Below are 20,191 nucleotides of genomic sequence, written 5' to 3' on the forward strand. Positions count from 1 at the left end.
ACTTAAATAAGCCAGATCAGAATTAGACCTTTCACATCTAAAGAGAAAATTTGAGATATAGAAAAGGGAAATATCCCCTGAGGATAAACAACTGACAATCTATAATGAAAATCAGAAAGCTTTGTTGTTGGGTTCTGGAGAAAAGGATTCATTGTCTATAGAAATGCCATTCCTGTTCATTACACTTTCAACAATGTAATCGCATTTATAACATTTTGCTTACATGCTCACTAGTATAGTCCAACCCTCAGCAATTAATACACTAATTGTTCGATACAGATAGCTATAAAATACTCTAATTATACAGATTGTTTGATGAGAAAAGAAAATTATTTCATTCTTCAGCAAATGTGAAAAAGATGCTTAAAATTGATGGTTTTGCTCAATACCGAACGTAATAGGAAAAAAAGGTTCACATTTTAAAAAGCAGGGAAGTAGAAGAGTATAAAAGCAGATGTTCACACAATTGCATGAGTGCTATAAAGCTCACACTGCTGTAGCTGCAGTAACTAGACAGTGTTATCTGTGTTGCAACCTGCCTGTCACTGCTATAACTGATTATAGCAAGAAGTGTGTTCAATTTTCACAGAAAAACTAAGATTCTCAGGTTTTCTTGTAAGTCAGGAGCTCAGCAAAATACTGCTATGAGTTTATGGGACAGAGAACATACACAATTTATGTCCTGTACAGGGCTAGATATACTGCTATTGCTTACCAGGTTGCAGACACACACCATTCAGGCTAGATAACATGCTTGTGGAAATATGATATAAAATTGAGAATTTTTAATAGTATGTCCATTTCTTACAGATTTATTAATTTGGTATAAAACCAGACCAAACTCAGGAGTTTTGGTGGGAAGGCTGGCTGGTTTTTTAATTTTGTTTTGTTTTGTTCTTGTTTATTTTGTTTTGGGGGTAGAGTGTTTTTTGGTGTTTTTTTGTTGTTGTTTTTCTTTTGAGGTGTTGGATATTCTTAAATCTAACCTTCAAATTAAAACAGACTATATATATATATAGATAGATAGATATGAAATGAAAAGAAAGAAAAAAAAATAGCTGGATCCAAGGCAAAATGAATGCTGTAAAAGGTAAGAGTGAACAATTATTTCCCTCTAACACACACCCCAAAAAAACCCCAAGAAAAACACAGAAGCTTTTGAAAAACTGGAGGGTGAAAGCAGAATTTAAATTATACAAATTCTGGAATTTCAAAGACCTATGAGATGGTCTACACAAAACATTGTCTTCAAATTAGTCTTGCATGTTTAGCTGATATTTTTTATTTAAAAATCTTAATATACTTAATTTTTTTCTTATTTACATATTTTAATAGAAAACTGCATAATATCTTTAGGATTTTTTTTTCATGTAATATTGATTTCTTTATATTCTTTATTTTTAAAGCAAGCTCTGTAGATCCCCTATTGATATTTTAGAGAATTTTATTTACCACCTTTTCTCTGGAGAGGCTGGCTAAACCGTAAGGGTCACAACTAAGAACAACATGGTCCTTAAAGAAGCTCTGCAACTCTTGTTAGTAAATAAAGATGAAAAAGATGTTCTTTAGTAAGGTTAGCTTAGGGTTTCTGTGGATCTGCAGAGAGCTCTTACCAGAGCCAAAGGATTATCATCAGTTGTATCCACTCTGCAGATGAAGGCTTTTGCTAGTTGGGCATATGGTCCAGTAGTTTCTCATCTTCACTCTCCATATTGAAAGATAGCATGCAGCAAGACACAATGGAAGTGAAATCAGGACAAAAGCTAAGAAGACAGATGTAAAATAAAACATTTTGTATAAGCAAGCCATGCACAGTCTAGTGAAGATATGAGCTGTTTATACTCCATACCTTTTATACAGTTCCCTGCTCTGAATTGTGTATGGGAGTGGGTTAACCCCAGTATAATTCAGACATCTGAAATTAAATTACTTCTGATTTATCAAAGTGTAAATGTCTTGTGCTATATCTTGACTGTAATATTTTTAATGACCATACCAAATAAAGTAACATATACTTTACCTTTTGAATGTGACTAATTTAATTACATATCAATTAGAATAAATACAAAAGTAACCAAATATTGTGTGAACATGATTGTTTTGCAGACAGCTAGATAATGACTCTATACGGGATTATACTAGGGGGTTTGGTTTGGTTTTCTTTCTTTTTGGCAGCCTATGTCAGAAAACTAACCTGATTTACACACCGCCTTACATATGAAATTTACAATAGCTAACAAAAGAATGGATAGTGAAAGTTTAACACAGATGGGTTGAGTGTCCTCTTAATAGGGTCAGAAAGCTCATTTTCAGTAAGAAGAAAATTAATAAACTGCAATTTTCAAAAATGAATGTATCATGTTCAATATAGCATTGTTGCTTAACTACTCATATGCTTTATCTCAATTCTTTGAATTAAAGGTTGTCCTCAGAAAGATGTAATCTAGAGCTAAGATAACCCTTTTCCAATATTAGTGAATCATAAGGGAAAGGTACTCTTAAATGCTTTTGGCCTTAATTCTCTTCTACCAAACTTTCTCCTCTGTTACTCAGAAATTAATATCCAGAGGGATGTCAGGTCAAAAACGTGAAAATTCGATTGGTTAAAAAAATTAATTTTATTTCCTGCCATTTATTCTGACTTGAAAAGGTTGACTTTTATGTTCACATGTCCTGTATTGAACTGTAATAATGTACTTGGAGCCATAAAATATTAGAAGTATCCCAAAAATCTAAAAATAAATTATTTTGCTGTACACTGTAAACTGCAGAATTTGCTGTTGCCCTGTTGCCCTAACATAGAAAAAAATGCTAGCTTCATACATAGTGCTGTAGCTACTTCAGCACAAATTAACAGAAGTTCCAAAGATTCATTGGAGTATAAAAGCTCATTTTTTAAAAAGTTGTTTTCTGGCAGTAGTACTGTATAATTGCCTTGATAAACCTCGTTTAATGTTGTTAATGTTAGCTGGATTTAACCCAGTGAACACCAATGTCAAAATTCATAAGAATGAACACATGAAGAACAGAAATTGCCTCATGACACTGGAATAGAATACAGCTAATTAAGGAAAAGCATCTTTCCCTTCTTTATGAAACTTTCAGGAAAATCATCAGTGATTCACAACCAAAAAAACCCCATGAAACTTTCAGGAAAATCATCAGTGATTCACAACCAAAAAAACCCCAAGCAACCAATCACAACCCCCAAACAAACCAACACATACACAACCAGTTCAAACAGTATTAGTACAGATTTCTCACTTTAGTCACTGAATGACAATGAGGAAAGGATGCATCAACACACTTAACACCAAAATCTGATCTAAAAGACTGCAAACTGTCCATCTCAGAAAGTCAAATCATCCTGTACTGGCCTTTTAACACCTGATTGCTATGGAAATCGTTGCATTAGTATCATTAGCAAATTCAAGTTGTAGTAGATATATTTTATTTTTCATTTATTTCTTGCATAAAGGTCATAGCACATGAGACTTGTACACAGTCTCTTGAAGATAGATTGAAATGATTATTTGGGTCTGGAGTTTGTCTGAAATGTTGACAAACATTTGTAGACTTTAGGCAGAGTAAGACTTAGAATCACAGAGATGCTTTATATTGTTAAAGGTTAGACACATCGACTAAGTATATGAAGCCTCACAACTGAGTATTTCTTGCACTTACTAAAAGAAACCACTATGCAAATACAGATTAACATGAACATACAACCTTATTTAATTTTCCTATTGACAACAGATTTTTTTCTTAGTCAAACATTTTTAATAAACATTTTTACTAAAAAAAAAACCCAATTATTTTAAAAAAATTCAAAAGTTAAGCTAATAATTTTATATTTCACAAGACCTAAGAGTTGTCTTGTAAGATTCTTTTTGATGCTCTTTAAAATAAGCAGCTTCTGAAACATCTGCCAGAGATACATGCTTTGGACACTGCTAATTGCTAAATCATGTGCAGCTGCACACATTTTTGATAGCCCTTATAGCTCAAAAAACTGCTCAACAGCCATAAATTGAAACAGTTCCCTCTATATAATCAGTATTATAATTTTTTATACACAAAAACAATGCTTGCAGGTTCAGATGCAGAAATTTTAAAAAGCTGCTGTTTAGTCGATTACATCTATTTCAAGATACAGTGATTTTTCTTGAGATTGTAATAATAAGGAAAACACTGGGAAAAAATAGATCAGTCTTGTTCTTCTGTAGAAAATAGCATCTTCTTTGCAACCATTTCTAGAATATGACAAGAAAGAAAGTGCTTTCAGATGTCAAAGAACCTTTTCATATGTTGAGAAGAGCTACTCATTAAATCCGTAATGGTTTTGTACTTCTTTGGGACTCCAGCAGCAGAAGAGTAACTCAAATTATCATGAAAGTATAGATTAAACCAATGGAAGAAGTAGGAATGATGAACTGACTGGAGGGGGAGGAACCCAATGGTATGGTACCTCAGTATCCCCAGAGATACTTAGCAAGAATTTGTGGGCCTACTGGGATTTCTGCAGCTATGGCAGATGCCAGGAAAGTCAGGATCGCTTATGAGGTGGCCATCTGCGTGGGTCTGGGCCTTTACACCTTTGGGGTTGTTTGGAAAGTTCTGTAAATTTTAGAACCCAGATCACATATACAATCTCTTAATTGCCTGTCTCATTTATTACACACCTTGATTCTATCTGTAGGCTGATAATACATGTTAAATCCCTGTCTTATTTTGTGAATTGGATGTTAGGAACTCCGTAATGAATAAGGACTGTAGAGAGAATTAAGTTGGATCACCTGTGCCCCCTATACTGAAGACACTGAGAAGTGTGAAGTATGAAAAAATATTTTCAATGTCAAGATTAGATGCTATTCTGAAAAATCTGAATTTAAGACTTGCTTGGTTTATGTCATCATGCTAAATCACTTAAATAGTCTTTTATGCATGATTTGGTAAAGAGACGTTTTTACTTTCTGGATGCTCAGCTCAACTTACCTAGATCTTGACTTGCATATTCTACATAAGCTGATGGACTTCCCTGAACACCAGTTAACAAGGTGTTGTAAAGGAAAGTTAAAATAGTATAAACAGAGACATTTTAGAATAACTATGCAGACAAAGAAAATAAACATGGTCAGGCTAGTCTCTTCGGAGGATCTACTTGGTCTGTATTGACAAGGGGAATCCTCATCGCAGTCTACAACTTCCTCCAGGCGGGCAGCAGAGAGCGAAGTGCTGATGCCTCTCTGGTGACCACTGACAGGACACAAGGAAATGGAGTGAAGCTGCATCAGGGAAGTTCAGACTGGACATTCAGAAAAGGTTCTTCACTGAGAGGGCAGTCATTCACTAGAACAGGCTCACCAGGAAGTGGTCACAGCTTCAAGCCTGTCAGAGTTCAAAGCATCTGAATGATGTTTTTAGTCATATAGTTTAGTTTTAGGTAGTGCTGCAATGAGCACAGAGTTGAAGTCAATGATTCTTACAGGTCCCTTGCAACTTAATATATTCTACAATACTTTGATTCTATGACAAATACATAGAAACTCAGCTCACAACCTAGACAGTTAAACTAGACAATGTAGTGATTTTCCATACCCCAATATCCTTGGTGCTGTTTCTGTGCACTACCAACAGCAGGAACTTTAAAGAAATCAGATTCTATTCAGATATCTTATATTGGCAAACCAAAACAAATTACTTCATCAGCTGTCTTGAATCTCCAGTTTCCTAGCAATTAATCTGAAATAATACCAATGTGTACTACATGGACATTGAAACAAAACAGTCATTAAAGTTTTAAAAATTTTCAATGAGATCACCACAGAAACTCCTGTGAGAAAATGTACATATTTTTATTCAGCACAAAGATTGCGAAGTGTGCATTAAATGAAGTTTGACATGACATATTGAAAGGAAAGATAAAAAATAAGAACATCAAAGCAACACTCATCTGCTGAAAGACGTAAGAGTACTCTGGGGAAAAAAAAAGGTGATCATATGAGCACTGTTTCCTATGAATAGTTGGTCTAAAAAGTTTTTTTTTTTACTTTGAAAGAAATTTCATTGTTTACAGTGTGTTTTATTTTGTCCTGGTTTTTAATTTAGTTTCAATTTAAGTTGAACAGAAGTAATTTTTCAGTGAACTAGAAACTCCTTAGATTTGGAAGTGCTGGGTGAAATTTAACATTGTGACAATTCTGAGGCTAATAACAATTGTTAAGCTGATGAGCATCCACCAGGCCACTGCAGAACTACAGAAATAATGTAAGAATGACCACACATAAGAATACAGATGGAGCTAAATAAGATATACTTTTTTTTTTTTTTTTTTACATTTTGATATAACTAACTGATTGCTTAAGATGAACAATACAAAGCCATACAGTAGTATCCTGGGTAACTCTAAACAAGATAGGCGCTAGAAGCAGCACTTCTACATTACAGAAGTTTTCTGCTTGTGCTAATTTACCCTGCTTCAGCATTTCACAATTCAGTCAATGCATAATAGTACAGGAAGAAGTAGTTTTTAAAATACCTGTGATTAGGTTGCAGGTTACTTCCATTAATGAAGAAACTGAATGTGGAGTTAGGTGTTTAGGGAACTGGTTTTGTCCATTATTTTTTATTCAATCTTATGTATTTGCAAAGAATTTAAAGTTCTTTTTTCCTTGAACATATCACAAAGCAAACATAAGAAGCAGTTCCTTTGCACAGAGTTCAGGAACATTTTCAGTCATCACATATACCCAAAACATTTGCTCCCACACAACAGTGCTCAGAAAAGAAGAAATAAAGAAGTTCATTCATTTTAAAGGAATGATAGGGTCAAGCTTCTTGGCTAGATTATGAAAGAGAACAAACACTCTTCAGGAGTATCAAAAGACACTGTAAGATACACAAAAGCAGTATGTTCCCTAAGACTTTTTTGGAAATACTGATTGCTTCTCCTACTATCCTGTTCTGAAAAGGGTGGCAGTTACCTCCTCTGAACACAAACTACAGAAAAAATACCATGTAAAAGGGGAAACATCATAGCTGAATTTAATGACATAAAGTCAGACCTTTGCCTTTCTCAATGACAGAATTAGATCTATGAAAAAAGCATGCAAGGAGAGAATGTAAAGAATGTTTGCTTTCATATCATAAATACTACTGTTTCTCTAATGGGGCAGTGCAATTACAATATTGGATCATTACCTCATTTTGTCAATATTTTAAGAAAACAAGTCATGTACATTGTTCCCCACTATATTCTAAGATGCACATATTTAGCAGAACAACAACGTTTCAAGTGAAAAGGAAGAATTACTCAATTTCAATTATAAAGACACAACAGATTTCATACAAAATCTGGATTTTTTCTTCTTACAATATCATGATTTCTTCACTTAGCTTACTGGATAATATATGAATAAATGGCACTAATGCTAAAACCACTGGTTTGTATGTCCTGGGTCCTTGATATGTTACAAGAAAGCCAAAGACAGAAAAACACAAATTGACAGGATTTATTCTTGTCACTAGCTCATTGTGTAATCTTGGCTAAATCCTTGGCTTAGAATGAATATCTAAAAAGATCCTGTACTATTTCAAAAATATGTTAAATTCTGATTTTTTAGGCTGCTCTTCTGCTCCTTAATTAAGCTAATTGGAATATCAGAACCAAAACAAAACAAACAAAACCCCAGATGCTAGTTATGCTTGGCTAAAAACAAAAGCAAGCAAAGTAAATAAAACAAGTAAACACAATACCGTATAACTTTTTCACATTTTGAGTCTTACTTTTCCTATGACTTGAATTATAAACGGCCAGATTCTCTCTGTATTCTACAATCATCTTTTGTAGCAAAAAGGAGGATGCACTAGTGTCAGGAAACTTGTTTCCTTGATCCTCTTTTTGGGTATTGCCATGGGTATTGTTATGGCCAGCCTAAATAGCACTGATGCATCAGAAGCTTATATACCATCCTAAGGTTACATGGTGGAAGAAAAGGAGACAGGGAAATTTTAGATAGTTTTCCTCTTCATTTCCATCACAGAAATGCTTCAAAGGGGACAATGAAGTAGGACCAAGAAACTGATCAAAGCAGCCAGCATTATGAAACCGGACTTCCACTTGCTTATCAGATGAAGGATTCTGAAGAAACAATGTACTTTCAAGAATAAATATGCAAAACACATGGCATGAAGTGTAAAATGTGATTAGCTTTAAGAATGTATGCTGAAGCAGTTCAGGGATCCTGTTTAAGGAATTCATGGAGTCTTTCCAACAGTAAAGTTAATTACAGAGATAAAAAGCAGGTGTGTAACTCAGCTGGAAATACAGTTTCAGGTTCTTAAGTCCTTTTTTCTACCCTGAATCACTGCCACCCAAATAGGTCAGCAAAAAATTAAATACAAGAAGAAATAACAACTAACAATCAAGAAATGTAAATACTCTCATTGATACTCTCATTTCCAGACCTTGTATTTTTAACTATCAGCATCCCACCACCTTCCTTAATTTCTGCTTCTCTACAAGCTTGCTTGCTTTCCTGCCAGCTGAATAAGTACCTTATTTAGCACAAACTAATCTGTGTACTCTGATGAATACTGATTGTGTGATTTACATGAGACATGCCACCTTATTTTTCTGAAAAATAAGTAAATGAATAAAATCAAAAAGTAATGTAAATAATGTTTTTTACTTGTTACTTAACTGTGATGGGCTAATGTATCATTAAAAGAAGCAAAAATACACCACGTTTATCCATATGCCCTGACCAAATATAACAAATTACCCAAGTGGAGTTTTATTTAATGTAAACCTTGATACATATACTTACACACAAATATAGTTTTTGATGCTAGTAACAATTTTTACTGCAGAGGTCAAAACATTCATTAGGCAGAGTCTGCAGCAATGTCAAAAGAGTTACCTGTATCGCAGACTCTTTGCAAAACATATCCACTTCTCTATGTTGATTTCATGGGTGCTCTTCAAAGAATCTGAACAGACTTCTATTGCCTTATCACTAAGTTCTCTTTGTGTTTACACTCTTATATTCACTTTTGAACTCTCTCAGAGTATCTGCCCTCTTTCTTGACTTTTGCCTCCTCACTGAATGGGATACTGGGAAGGGGAGCATGAGAAATGACTGTGCTTGGTTTAGGAATAGCACCTTTGAAGACCATGCGTTTAAACAGAGCATATTTGACCAAAAGATTACTACTAAGACAAACCATTTCTTCAAGATTAATTTGGTGAAAATAAGTTTTAATGAAGTGGTAAGTGTTAAGAAGTCACCTGGCAGAAACGTAAGATAAAATGGAACAGGTCTCTCACTGAGTATGTTGTAAGTGTAGATTCTGTTCTCTCTTTTGGCAGAAATGAAAGTGTATATTGAGAAACATGACTGATTGCTTTCCAATATTTTTTTTCAAATTATGGAGCTAGTCAAGGAAGAAGTGACATAGTTGGCTAGGCAAAGAAACAAAGAAAGAAAAAGCTCCAGGGGGGAAATTCTGGATGCCCCAAGAAATTCTTATTTAAACTGAGGAGTACAGATTGTCACGTTGCAGGGGAAAACTATTCTCTCTGTTTCTTGCGCTAAAAATAATAATAGAAAAAGGTCTTTTTAAAACAAAAGAATTGTTGCATGCATGTCCAGTTTCAGACTTCCACAAAGAAGTGCTCTTTGTGCCAAAGCTCAGGTACCTTGTTGGGAACAACTTTGACCTGGAGGCCTACGGGAAATCTGACTTACGATCACCCTGCTTGATTCACAATATCAGTGAAAGATTAATATGCAAATGTTTATTTGTCTTTCATCACCCAAATATGTTGTACATGTATGTATCTAAGCACATTTTAGGATATTTTTCGTTTGGTTTGGTGTTGTATGTAAGCTCAGCTAACTAGTGTATTTGAATTATTTCAGTTACATCTGACTGTCCTCATTATAAGGTGTTACTTTAACACAAAAATTGAGAAGTTTTACAGCAGAGATCTGGTTTGACAAGAAAAATAATTAGACTAGTCTTGTTCATTTACTTTCTCTTTGCCTTGTTTATACACAGTTAAGCATGAGGAGGTTACAATGTTTGTCTGGGAGGTCCTATCTTTCTAAGGTTTTACACTAGCAAAGAGTCCATAAACACAATTAATTCACCATATTTTCAAATATCACTGCAGAAACCAAATCACGGCATTTGGGGCATTATCTTTAAATTTTGGCCCCAGAAGAACTCCTGCTCCATTGACTTTCATGAGGATATTTCCAGCAAAAATATGGAACTGGGTGAATATCTCGAGCAGAAAGTACAGAGAGAGAAAAAAAAAGTGAATTAGTGTGAGAAAACTTCTACTTCCAAAGGTCTCAAAATAAACTGCAAATACATTATCATCTCTGCAAGTTTCCTTATGACAACATTTTTACTCTTTTTAAAGAAAGTGAAACAAAAGGACAAGAAAACAAAATTACTTGAATTTATCAGTGACAAATCTGGAAGCAGAATATATTCAGAAAGCTCTTGTAGATGAGTGAGACACTTGAGCAAGGTGTCAAACTGAATTTTAGTTAAAGGGCTTCTGATTCCCTAAATAGGAAAACCAGACTAATTGACTGGCATAGAATCTACACAGTGCCTCCACTTGCGTACTTGGTGCCAAGTACACGGTGGTTTCCATAGATCAGACTTTTTTTTTTCCCAGCTTTCCTCTTTGACAGGCCTTGTTGAAGGACAGGGAAAGACAAGGAAAGACTGCACTGCAATGGTAGAACAAAAAATACTGTCCCTTTATAAACACACTGATTTTAAAATGTCCATATTCACTTATTTTTAAATTATTAACCCAACATAAATTATTTTTGGAACAGGGATTTGTTATAGTTTACTACCATGGTTGTATCTGTAACAAATTCTGCTTAGACAAAAAATATAAGACATTTCAATGGTATATTGGTCAACAAGTCATATTTCACATTTCATTTTTTGATGAATTCATGAAAAAAAAATCAAGTACAAGTCCCCCATTGTCTATGCAACAGTAGTCAAGCTGTTGCTTACTACTTGCTAATAAGATCTTACTTATGGTAGAGAACCTAATTGCACATGATTTTGATGATCAGATCCAGAAAAACATCAATGCTGCTGGGGCCAGGAGGGAAGGAAAGTTAAGCCCTTAAGTACCTTTGAGTGTCTGGGCTTAAATGGTCTCAGTTTCCTCTGATATGAACTGAATCTTCACATTCCCTCACAGAGTATTTAACATTTGAATTATTCTACCACCTCAGAAATTCTGGTCATTGTTTTAATCTCTCTGGGTCCGGGAGGTTACATTTTGTTATAAACCCAGCTTACTCTGGTATCACATTAATTGCTTCCAGTGGGTTAAAGCTGATGCCTTTGCAACCTCATTCTACTGTACTTTTTGGCCCTCTACATAAGTCTCTGTCAGATAAATAACTAATTTCTTCAATACATTGTATTTTTTGTTGTTCCTTCTGTACTGTTTGTGATTGTCATCCTCATTTTTAACTGACACTCCAGCAAATAATTTCTTTCTAAATACATAACTGTATTTTTAACAAGAAATCCCCACGAAAATTTTACTGCCTGCCTAATTTAAATGTAGCAAAGCTGTGAGCACCAGAACCTTTCCTAAACAGAAGTGTCTTTTCCTTAGCAGAGGTGCTATTTTGTGCCTAACAGTATGAGAGCTCACAGAGCTGGAGAGCACACATTGCCCAAAGTAAGGGACAGCACTTGTTGCAGCATATTCAAAATAGGATTGCACCATGGAGGCTGGGTGGTGCTCAGGTGGCTCATAGTTTAGTCCTTGCATCCTCTTTGCTTAAGAGGGCAGCAGCCTGCTACTTCTGTTGGCTGAGAATAAGAATCCTCACCTTTGGATGATAACAGAGGACATCACTTTCAGCTCATAGCTCTTTTGGGGAGCTATATGTGTCAAGAGTGAATATTCATCCTGTGGGAAGTCTGGCGGGAGCTACAACATCTGCAATCCACTTGCCATCCTTTTTGACCAAAATATCCAGATATTGGTCACAAGCTAATAAATTAATGTAATGCATACATACTGTCCTTGTCTGAGTAGGCTGGGCAAAACAAGGGGTTTGAGACAAAAAATTGCATGGCTTCTGTTTTCATTAATGGATTTTGTGTGTGTGTGTGATTTTTTAATGCTGCAATTATGGAAGTTCTGTAATGGCTGAGACAACCAAATCTCTGATCCTAATTTCTTTTGTCAAGCAGGACAATGCTAATTCTTCCTTTTGAGCTAATGGACAGATGCCAGAGTAAGTTCTGTTGGCAATGTAACATTTGCCAATCAACACATATTCTAATTTTTTTTTTCCTGGAGGGAAAACAATCCATAGTCTGGATAATACTTTTGCTTGAAATGCAAATCATAGATCTATGGAGGACATGAAACACATCATGTCTGAAGTAACTGACTGACTTTTAGTCCTACAGATTAATCAAATCAATTAACATTTATGAGTAAAATTAAACATTATTTAAAATTAAAAATTAATTAAGGTTAGTACTCTTATGCTAGACTTCATGATAATGTCTCAGAACGTATTTTTGAAGCGTTTGTCAAGATCCGTATTCTAGTTTTCTAAAAACAAAGTTCAGACAGTCCAATTCTATGAACATAATTGTTTCACATATTCTGCTACCTAATGGCTCAATTTCATTTCAAATAGCATAAGCATTACAATGAAAGCAGAATAAAATTATCAATGACCACTGGAGTCTGAGAAGACAATTCTTAGACCTGGTTAACATACAAGTACTGTAGAACAGCAAGGACTAGTCACTTGAGTAGTATTAGAATAAAAGAATATATTACCTGTTTTGTTGCCTGTGTATGATTATTAGCATTGAGCTTAGCGGGTGATGCTAGCTCAAATCAGCTCTTAAGATGAGTGAAGGCAAAAAAGGTGGAGTGGATCAGGAAGATGGTATGATGTTTTAACCCCAGCCAGCAACTAAGCACCATGCAGCCACTAGCTCACTCCCCAATCCCTCCCCACCCCAGTGGGATGGGGAGGAGAATCCAAAGAATGTAAAACCTGTGGGTTAAGATAAGTTTAATAATTGAAATAAAGTAATAATAACTATAACAAGAACAATGACAATAATAATTGTAATGAAGAGGAGAAGGAGAGAGTGGAGTAAAACCCAACGGAAAAAAACACCAAGAGATGCACAATAAAATTGCTCACCACCTGCTGACCAATGCCCAACCAGCCTGACCCTGAGCAGCAATCGGCCCCTTTTGGCCAACTGCCCCCAGTTTATGCACTAAGCATGACGTTCTATAGTATGGAATATCCCTTTGGGTAGTTCAGGTCAGTTTGTCTTGGTTGTGCTCCGTCCCAGCTTCTTGTGTACCTCCTCACTGGCAGAGCAACAGGAAACTTGAAAAGTCCTTGATGTAGAGTAAGTACTACTTAGCAACAACTAAAACATCAGCGTGTTACCAACATTATTCTCATACTAAATCCAAAACACAGCACTGTACCAGATACCAAGAAGAAAATTAACTCTATCCCAGCCAAAACCAGGACAGATGGACATATCTGGAAGTTTATCTGTCCTTTGGCAAATCTTTTCCCAAAAAGGTGTATGTGTAACTGTGGATGATGCTGTGCATGCCAAACTTCCTAGTGCTTTGCCACGCCATTCACACACAGGATGATATTGCATGGCAGGAAGTATTACAGCCTTTCTCTTTCCCTCCATTTCAGCTATGTACAATGCAGACAGTGGTTGAGGCAGAACAAGCCCTGTTCTGCCTTTTAGAAGATAAAGCAGTTTTTGTTCAGGAAGAAAGGAAAAACCTGACAATGTTAGGGCTACTCAAGCTCCTGGTAAGGCAGTCTGGAAATCAAGTATGCTCCAGTGTTTGACAGTAGCTCTTGAAGATGAACTTCTTCAGATTCTCTGTCACTATTTCTCTTCCAGCACAACTGGCATCAAAACAATAAAAAAAATCTCCTCCTTGCTTTGAAAGGAATGTGTCTTATTAGTGCTTACCTGTACTTATTAATGCTTTAGATCTCAATGACAGCCCCATTTATCTTATCTAGTACTGACTTTTATTTTTTGGCAATTGCACTGTGCAGACAGCTGACTGGACAGACACTGGAGAACAGCGTAAAAAATACAGAAAGTATATGTGGTGTTACACAAGTGGAAAGCTGCTTCACTCTTGGCTATGTCCAGACATCGATAAGGATTCCTTCTTCCTCTTATCTTCCATTTCTACAGAGAAGAGTAACTACTATTGATTGAATGTAGGTCATTAAAACTTGTATAACTGACACATTATTAACATATTTTCTTGGTCATTTTAGTTCTCATTTAATGGTTCTTTTCCTTACAATCACTACTATTCTCCCATGTTTGCAAGCAAAAAGTAGTTAACTTGTGCTAGCATTTACCAAAACTGCTAGACAGAACAGTGCAGAGAGGAGTTTTGTTGTTCTTGTTGCTTTTTAACTAACTTGAAATAGCCATGACCCTTCTGTTGACATGAGTGAGTTCTATATACCTGGAAAAAACAATTTCAATTAAATTGTGGTTTTGCTACACCTCAAAAAGCATTTCCTGAAATTGAAACATATTCTAAAGGGCCTAGTAATAGGTTATTTTTTTTTTCTTGAAAGTCTCCTTTCAAGAAATTCTCTTTATTCTCTTCCTACTAATTTGTATAAAAGGAACACCATAACAATGTGGAACAGAAAACCTTTAAAGGAGACCTCAATTTTTCTGAAAGCTTTGCAACAGTAATAAAGAATAAAATGTATTTGAAAATATTTTTCTGTTTATTAGTATGTGCAAAATTCACAGATTTCCACATGTCCTGGCTTGTGTAGGGTATTTGTTTCGGAAATTGGCTATGGCCATGGCAAAAATTACATTCTTAGGAACAGGCTGAAAATAACTGTCTTCTGGCTGGAAGGAATGCCCATGCCATATTAAACTTTAAACCAAGATGGCAAGGAGAGACTATAATACAAGCATACAGTATTAATACTCCATTATGTATACCTATGCCAAACTACATACTAATTACTACGCTTTGGCAGTGTTAGTGGGAAAGCAGGAAGCCGTTTCATGTTTCTGTTGATCTCTTCTAAGTTTAGGCTTCCAGTAACCTCAATGTCCAGCACTGCTTTCAGTGCCTGAGCTCACTCATTCAGTCCCTTCCCACCATATCTTTTCTCTCTAGTGAAATCTTACTCACCAAGCATAGGAAGCTGAATAATCTGCTACAGGGTGCATGAAACAAAATGTAGGGTTTCTTCATAGCTGCCACTCAAACCATACCCTCCACAATGTTGTAGGTCCCAATGCAGGAGCATGCTGCCTTAATCTGCGTGCTGGGAAAAGGTCTGCATGTCCAGGGGCAGGTGTTTCTGTATCATGTAATGAGATCACATCCAACATCCCTCTTCACAGTCCATTCCCTTCCATTCACACAGGCACAGAAAGAGACCTTTCTTTGATGTTAATTGTTTAGCCTGAAGATAATGAGATGATATGGAAACTGCAAAGTGAAAGTGATTTTTTTCCAAGACTGCAGACTCAAAGTAAAAATGAGCCCTAAGTAAGAGCTACATACTATGCAATTCTTGTCTGGGTAAGTGGGACTTAATTGGCGCATATATATATAAAGTTTGATTTTCTGGCATAGGGATACATTCTATTCTAACTGCAATTTTGTAAAACAAGTTAAAAAAGAAGTATTGGATTATCCTCTGCTCCCCAGTGTATTGCCTTACCTTTGTTTCAAGAATTACCTTGTGTTCAAAGTAAAATTAAAAAGTCAGGAAAAAAGAAACAAGTTTAAGTCAGGGAAGGAGAGATTTATCAGGGTGCATGGGTTAGAACACTATTTACATCATTATTTCAGTGCTTATTATAGACATTCTTGGGATGCTATTGCTTATAATCTTAAAGTTTTGTACAGTAATGTCACGCTTAACTGGAGCAAAAGCTGTACATTGATTAACTAAGTAGTCATAGTAGCTATGCTTTAGCTTTTACAATCTGATTCCCAGGATTTTTCATTTGCAGCTCATAGCAATTTACTTTGTAAGCCATAAACCAGGTGTGCTTTGTATGACTGTGCTTAACAACATTTTGGAAACCTTTTCCATCACTGTTCCTATTAATGACACTTGGTTTTGCACACTGTTTAGTAAACTGTGATGTCTTTCTAAAATGCTTTTGTTTCTTACAATGTCCAAACACATCTGAATAAGCCTTCTGTTGAAATACCATAATCAGGCTGTGTTACTTGACCCTACACGAACTGCATCAAAGACTGAATGTGCAATTTAGAACTGAAACTTTAGATACTAATATATGCAGAAATACTAAGTTCTACATTGTTCTGGTTTCCAACAGTCAACAGCAATCATTAATGAGTGAAACACACAGTCATGTAATGCCAGTATACAAAAAAGTTTGTAAAGGTTACAAATAGTGCTGAAATGGACAAGCAAGTATCAGGGACTAGACCAAACATTAGGTTCCCTTTGGGTATTTTATTTGCTGTTAAAGATCATTGTCTCTTGGTGACAACATTTTTTTTATTGTGAAGATTAAATTGTTGATTTGGTCCCCTCATAAATTCACTATAGTTGCAGAAATAGCAAAAATAGACTTCCATTTTAGAAATTAAAAGGATCATCTCTCTTGGACAGTAAGCCTTCACAAAATTCAGAGCAACAATAACACATTTTGGCATTCATAGGCTTATAATCACATGATTGTAAATACTGTTTTTGATAATCGAGAGGAAAAAAATTCTGACAGCTACTGTATATATATGCATATTTTCAATTGATCTTTTGCAGTGTCAGAGTGGGACATTAAAATGTTTATTACTGCATTACAGTTGCTTGTTTGCTATATGGATTTCATAAACAGAAAACTTAAAGCCACTGTTATCAACATATGCTTCCAGCTTTCTGTTTGTTCTGCAAGCAGTTCTCTGATTCTGTGTTCTTTTTTCTATGTATTCATAGAAAATATTTGTAAAGGAAAAGTGTAAGTGAAAATTTTATTATGTTCAGCCAACAAACTTCAGAAAAAAAACAGAGCACTTCATCAGCCTGGTGCACTGTTCAAAGTATAAATAAGTAGTCTTTCATCAGCTAAAATGTAAGTATATCTGGAATGAAGCACAATGGCTAATGCAACACAATATTTAAGGCAAGGCTCTGTCCACTTGAAATAGGATTTATGTGTGAAAAGTTAGGCAGAACAGTGATATCTACCTGGAATTTGTGAAGCAGGTCATTCAACAGGGAACATGACTAGGTTTCAGCTTAGCTTCCCATGAGGACAAAAACCTCCATGAAGGACAATACCTTCTTATGTTAGAATGGATATTTGTTCACTAATTGACCTTGCATACTGGCCTGTCGCTACAGAATCTCCTATAAAGTTCTGGCAGTACTGTAGCACTTGCAGCAGGTTGCTCAGTCATTTTAGGGAATATCTTTCTGCAGAATAATATGAAGAGCACTGAAATATAAGAACTGGGACTCATTAACTACATATATCCAATGTTGGCAGCAAAGCTGTATACCTTGCCATGGAAATGTGTATGGCATTTTTAGCATTAAACGAAAAATCCCTGTTCAAAGCAGAAGTACTACATAAAGTCCTTTGTGGTAAAAGCATTGTTTATGGTGTGTTCTGTAATTCCACTCACAAGTAACTGAAAAGCCAGACTATGTTCTCACGATTTTTTTACCTGAGGGAAAGAAAAAGGGACAGGGACACATTCTGTCCTCATTTATGCTTATACGAGATTGTCCTGAAATATTGGTCATGCTTGTGAGTTTCAAAAATTACACACCTCTTGCTTTGACAGTGTGACTGGTTTCATACCTTGGCAAACATTTAGTTCAAAACATCAGTAAAAGGCCTGGAATCCATATGTGTGGTCTTCTGGCTAGAATGCTGAGCTGGGAATAATGGGACCTGCTTTGGACTCAGGCTACTGAGTCAACTTTCTGGGTCACTTTGGATATATGCATTCCTTGTCTATGAAACCATCAGGAGATTTTATTTTCTTTTTAAATTTTCTTCTCCAATTTCACAAACTTATTCTCTCTTATTTTGCATATTGAATACTGTGTTCAATTCACCTTGAATATTGTATTAAATTTTGGGCCCCTCAGTTCAAGATGGATGTAGAGGTGTTTGAGCATGTCCAGAGAAGAACAAAGCAGCTGGTCAAGGGTGTGGAGCACAAGTCTTACGAGGAGCAGCTAAGAGAACTGGGCTTGTCTAGTCTGGAGAAGAGGAAACTCAGGGAGATCTTATTGCACTCTACAGCTATCTGAAAGGAGGTTGTAGGCAGGTGGAGGTAGATCTCTTCTCCTAGATAACTAGTGACAGGACAAGAGAAAACAGCCTCAAGTTATGTCAGGGAAGGTTTAGATTGGATATTAGGAAAGAATTCCTCACTGAAAGGGTAGTCAAGCATTGGAACAGGCTGCCCAGGGAGGTGGTGGAATCACCATCCCTGGAGGTGTTTAAACAATGCATAGATGCAGTGCTTAGGGACATGGTTTAGTTTAGTGATGGACTTGGCAGTCCTGGGTTAGTGGTTGGACTTGATCTTAAAGTTCTTTTCCAACCTAAATGATTCAATGATTCTAATTTGAACAAATAAGGTGTCTTGAGGTAGTGACACTCAGCATGGATTAGGCAAATAATGGGACTGTCATGCATCTAGTGGGATATCTAGGCACTACATAAGTCAAAATAATTAATGTAATAGTGATCTACTAACACTGTAAAAAGAAAAAAAAATGTTACTTTAATTTCAAAGACAGGCAGTGCCATAGAACACTCTTCATGAAAAAGACCACTGAAATAAAGAGGATATTGTCAGTGAATGTTCAAGTAAGGGCATTTTAATGTTTGTCAGTAACATTCCCTCATCTACCCAATGGCTGGAGTAAACTTTGTCATTGTAGATGTGCAGTGAAGCTTAATTGACTAAAATGTTTTAGACAGCTTCAGATGGGGAGTGATAGATACAATACAGAACTAATACTATTGTATCTGATTCCAGGCAGAACAAATATTAAACTGCAGCACTCACTTTAATCTTTAAATATTAAGTTGTGATTTTGATGAGAACATATTTCCAATAAGTCATTGTAACTCCACATATGATGGAAGAATTTCCCTCCGAGAAAATATGGCTGGCAATCAGCAAGATAAAGCATTTAATTTGCATCACGTTTATCTTTTCTGCTTTCTATTTTTGCATTTTCTATAAGGAGAAGCATTTTGTTGGATGGCACTTCGTTTTGCTTTGCAGTATCACAGCTGTAACAGCCAAATATATAGAAACAATGAAGCCGTTTTTTTTCCCCCCACAAATAAAGGAAGCATCAGGAGAGATCTATAGTTCCACCCTAATGAACCAATTCAGCAAGTGTTTATTCATCATACTAAAAGCTCACAAGGGATTGCCAGAAGCACTAGCCATAAGAAGAAAATTGGGACTGATACTTTATTTTTTTTGTGTGCCATAGCTGGTTTCAAATTTTAGTAGCTAATGGGTACTTAAATCTGATAATTTTACACTGTTTCAATAAAAATGAAATGAGTAGAAAACTGAAGATACTAGCATGGAGAAAGATGATACAGCGAGGAGAGGAGAGGATTAGATTCACAGAATTGTTTACTGCAAAATATGATGCAAACAAGATTGCTTTATTTTGGCAGAAGTCTTGAATTACCTTGAGTTAGCCTGATTTTCAGTTATTTTCGTGTTTTTCTAATGGTAAGAGAAGCCAATTCCATAATCACAATAAAGGAGAGGCTGTGGAGATATTTGTTCAGTGCACCATCTGGTACACTGCAAAGGTTCCCAATATCCTCCATCTAGACTTTGGAAAGTGCAGTGAATGTCAAACATATTCAAAAAAATCCTGTAATGCAGCCCCATACGCTATAGCACAGGTGGCTTTAAAGTCCTAAAGGTGGTTCAGTTGGAATGAAAGCCTCAATATTGTTATTATTATTTGTTATATATATGTTATAACATATATAAATATGTTGTTAACATATGAGTATTTCTCATTCACTTCAGGCTCTTTCACGCTTCCAGAGCACTGTAAATTATTTCGCATCA

The sequence above is a fragment of the Falco biarmicus genome, chromosome 3 (genome assembly GCF_023638135.1).
Source record: "Falco biarmicus isolate bFalBia1 chromosome 3, bFalBia1.pri, whole genome shotgun sequence".
In the NCBI taxonomy this organism is placed as follows: domain Eukaryota; kingdom Metazoa; phylum Chordata; class Aves; order Falconiformes; family Falconidae; genus Falco; species Falco biarmicus.